The sequence below is a fragment of the Struthio camelus genome, chromosome 5 (genome assembly GCF_040807025.1).
Source record: "Struthio camelus isolate bStrCam1 chromosome 5, bStrCam1.hap1, whole genome shotgun sequence".
NCBI classification, from domain to species: domain Eukaryota; kingdom Metazoa; phylum Chordata; class Aves; order Struthioniformes; family Struthionidae; genus Struthio; species Struthio camelus.
The window spans coordinates 68,423,785-68,428,124 of record NC_090946.1 but is presented as its reverse complement, the minus strand read 5'-3'; positions in this window follow the sequence as shown (position 1 = coordinate 68,428,124).

The following is a 4,340-nucleotide window of genomic DNA, read 5'->3' as shown; positions in this document are numbered from 1 at the left end:
ATTAATTTCCAAAAGCAGATATCGACTGCTGCCAGCTTTACCTAAATACTGGCATGGCAAAATTGAAATTATATGGACATAACCTTATATATACCTCATTAGACTTTCTAACCACTCTATTACAGTGGTCACTATTAAAAACTTTACAGCTTAATTTTTCCAAATAACTAGCATTACTCCGTTTTTTATGGTATTTTCTATGATTAGTGTATAGAATATTTAAGGAATATTAAGATAAAGTTACCCACTTGCAATGTTCTTTGTAAGAATTATAATGGTAATTGCTGTATTTTGTCTGTTTTGAAATTTAAAGTATAGTATTTTCTCCTCTTTTCTCCTTTCTAAACAGACTGCTCTAGATTTTCCATATATCTCCAGTAGCTGTAAAGACCCTATTACTGTGGAACTTAGTATCATCTCTGTGTAGCAATGTACACTTTTACAACAAAAACAGCTGGCTAAGGCCAGCACTTTTTCCTCATTTACTTTATATCGATATATGACAACCACGATAAAAAAGAGATAGACCTGCCATATTTATAATGAATCGTTTTATAATCAAATGCTGTATATTAACCTGGTCTCTGGCCAATCCAGTACCTGGCTGCCAAGTTCATAATTACACTGTTCTACAGTGAAGAGTATGAAATAAATTAATTTCATGCCATTTTTGGTCTTATTCTAAAGTACATTTATTAGCTGGCTAGCGTTTGCAACAACTGAAGTTTGCTAATTCAGGTCTTATTTTTCCCTGTTTGAAATCTCTTTGGTGTCTCTTTGTTCCATACTCTCAAGCCAAATCCATTTTTTTATACTTACTTTACTTGTTCCTTTTTTGCTTAGTGATTTTGTACCTTTCAACTTGTTTCACAGAATCACACAGAATCACAGAATCGTTTAGGTTGGAAGGGACCTCTGGAGATCATCTAGTCCAACCTCCCTGTTCAAGCAGGTTTCAGCCTGTCCTGCAGTCAGAACTTTGAAATATGCACTTTTACCAAAACTCCAACAAATCTAAAGCTAAAATCAAGAACATATGTAATATAAAATTACATTTGGATTGCTGATTTTTATGGAACATTCAGCTGTAATGATACTTTACTTATCAATCCCTCATTTTTAATGTCAGACATGTTATGTTAAGCTAGCTTGTTCAAGTAATGGATTTACTGATTAGTTCCTGTTTTGGTCTATAATTGTTCAATGATTTCCTCAATATTAGCTTAACCAGAAAGCTTATATATAATTCTTTGCAGTACGCTTGACAGAAATACAGAAGCATTCACAAAAGAATCACAGTTTAAGTTAATCAATAATGGCTTTATCAAGAGTTTTTATTTATAGCTAATGCAAACGTTAAAAAAAATGTTACAGCCATTAATTATTAGGAGTTTTTTTAAAGCACAAAGTAAGAGTTGAATAAATGTACTTTAAGACACTTAAAGCCCAGGCATTCTTTTTAAAATGACTAGCTAAAGAGCCCCTTGGGCTGTCTTTTTACTGCTTTTCAAAGCTCTAATAGCACTTTTTCACCAAAGACACACCCCTTGAATCCTCCGAGAGATACAATAGCATAATTGTTCTTTTAGGTTTTAAGGCCTTGACATATCTGTCACTGAAAGAACAGTGAATAATAATACCAGAACTATTTTATGCAAATTCCACTTAGAGGTTTCAAGATTTTTGTGAGACTGATCTTGCCTCTTTGTTGACAGTTTTATTGTCACATTAGCTTTACATGAGAAAGTGGTAAAGTTTTCTTCTTTGTTAAATAATACCCCATTTTAAAATCTTTTAGATAAAGTTAAAAACAAATACAAAAACAATGAGATGGAAACATCAATTTGGAAAGTATCAAAGGAGAAAACAGTAGTCACTTGTAGGAATTTTTCCCACTGGCTTTCATTTTTTAAATTCTAAGTCGCACTCATCATAATGTGTAATATGTACAAAATGAATATTTACATGCATATATGTGTATATTTACACATACATATAGGGTTATGAATAAAATATACCAGGATGTGTATGCTTAGGCTGGTCAATGATGAATGGCTTATATCTCAAGGTCGCAAAGCCACCAAATACTTTCTGTGCATATATGTTCATAGGCATCTGGCTTTGTTTCTGACTGTACGCAAACAAAATATATGCTAATATGTTAGCAGCTATTAAGTTCAGTTGGCAGACAGGGGATGGGAGAAATATGTGCTCATGACCATCCTCCAAACATGTGTGTTAATACCTCAGAGAAGATGTTTTTAGGTCAGTTCTGCAAAATTTCCTGAGATGCAGATGTCTGAAGAAGATGCCATCTAGGATTACAGTTTAGAAGTAAGTACTTTGTCAGCAGCCTATATATTCCAATGCCAAACAGTATAGGTCTCTACAGAGTTTACAGAGAAATCATGCTGCAAGAAGGATTTTCTTTCTTCTGCACAGAAAACCATTCTGCATTTTGCCCTACTATATTGTCCTCTAAAGAAGGTAAAGAAAAAGCTTTACTCTGAACCAGCAGAATTATCTGACTCACATTTCAAAGTATCAACATGGCCTCAGAATCGATGGCCAAACAGCCAACTCAGGTCCAGATCCAATTCTTGTGACTCAGGCGTCTCTCCTTAGCGTTCACTAAGAACAAAAACATAAGCAAGAATAACTACAGAAAATAACTATTTAAAGAACAAGAGCTGTATAAGGTGTCACACTCCCCTGTTTTGGGAATGCCTGTGGCACAAAATCAGGGGAACCCATTTTCCCTCCAGTCATGATGCCTTCTTTGTATACCTGCAGATAAAGCAGGAAGTTCAGCCATCCCTGGCAAAATCTTTTGTATTATGTGGACAGAAAGAATAGCACTCCATGGTTAGCCCAGTTCTATAGAAAGCAATCCAAGAATGAAATCCAAACCCTCAGCAGAGCAAGGAGAGAGAGAATACAATGTTTAATCCTGGAATTACCATCTAATCCCAGGAGCCATAGATAATCCTTCATGAGAACAGGAGAGGGGAAAATGGGAACTGTACTATAGGTTCCTCACCCCCTTCATGAGTAGGGATATGTCCAAGCATAAAGAACCCCTCCATATATAGACAGTGGGAGGAGAGGACTCAAAGAATTCAAGAAATCTGTGCTTTGTAAGTGTTTTGCAATGGATTTTCCACCATTCAAACATACTCTTTTCCATTTATATCGTAACTCTAATTTGACTGTTTTCAAAGCATTTGATCAGTTTACAGACACTCCGTTGGCTGCAGAATAGGGATGCAGAACTACCAAATACTGGTGGGAAGGTAGCTCTGCTCAAGGGCATGCTACAAATCCATATTATCATGAGAATAATCCTAGGATATTTAATATTCATGAGGAGCAAACATGACCTCCAGTTTTAAGCTCTTACCTGAAAAGATTATTACACAGTAAACTGCACAGAACTGTAGTATAATGAAAAGTCATTTTGCATAAAGTTGAGCAAAAACTTCCATGTTTAATGTAAAATGGATTCATACTATTTTTATACTGAATCCAGCTGCGTGAGTTCTTAGCCCTGAAAGTCATGAAGCTCTAGGTTCAAATGAACTTAGTACTCCCTTGAGTGAACCTCATTATATAGGCACAAATCAGATTCAAATTTACCAGTTTATACCTCAGCTGCAAAAATGTGGACATTTTTGTCACAGGACTCTTGGGTCCCAGTACTGATGCAATAAACACCTCTGATGTGCAAAAATCCACATTTTTCTGTCATAAAAAATAGGATTGTTATTGACCAGACTGTGTATCATTTAGTCCTGCTGGTGAACAGCAGCTCACACAAGTGGCTCAGGTATAGCTATTACTTTTAAGAGTAACTTAAAGTGATCAGCTGAGTGTGAGATATATATTGTGTGTATATATATAAGTGTGTTCAAATATTCAGATGACAGTCATTCAATCGGACCACCCCCTGTCAGCTCCAGCTGGCCCAGCCCAGACTGCTGGATCCTTCATGGTGGATAGCGTTGGTGATATAGACTATGGGGAAAGAAAAGTCCTTGGAGAACAACTCTGCTCAGAACTGAGGAAGTGCTTTACAACCACCATGACACAGTGTATTTTTTGATGCATATGAAAATATGCACATCTGCTCCTTCATTTGTATACATAACCACAAATTGTAGGTTATGAGCATTCATCCTCCTTCAGCTGGCAATTCTTTCTGAGGCCAGTGGGTGAGCAGTGGGTGGATGCCAAAGGTTTGCAAAGGAAGCAAGCAGTTGCTAGGTCTACTGCTAGGTAGAACAGAACATTTTATTCATAGTGAGAAGGGAAATAGGGATGATTTTTCTGGCTGTGGTGGT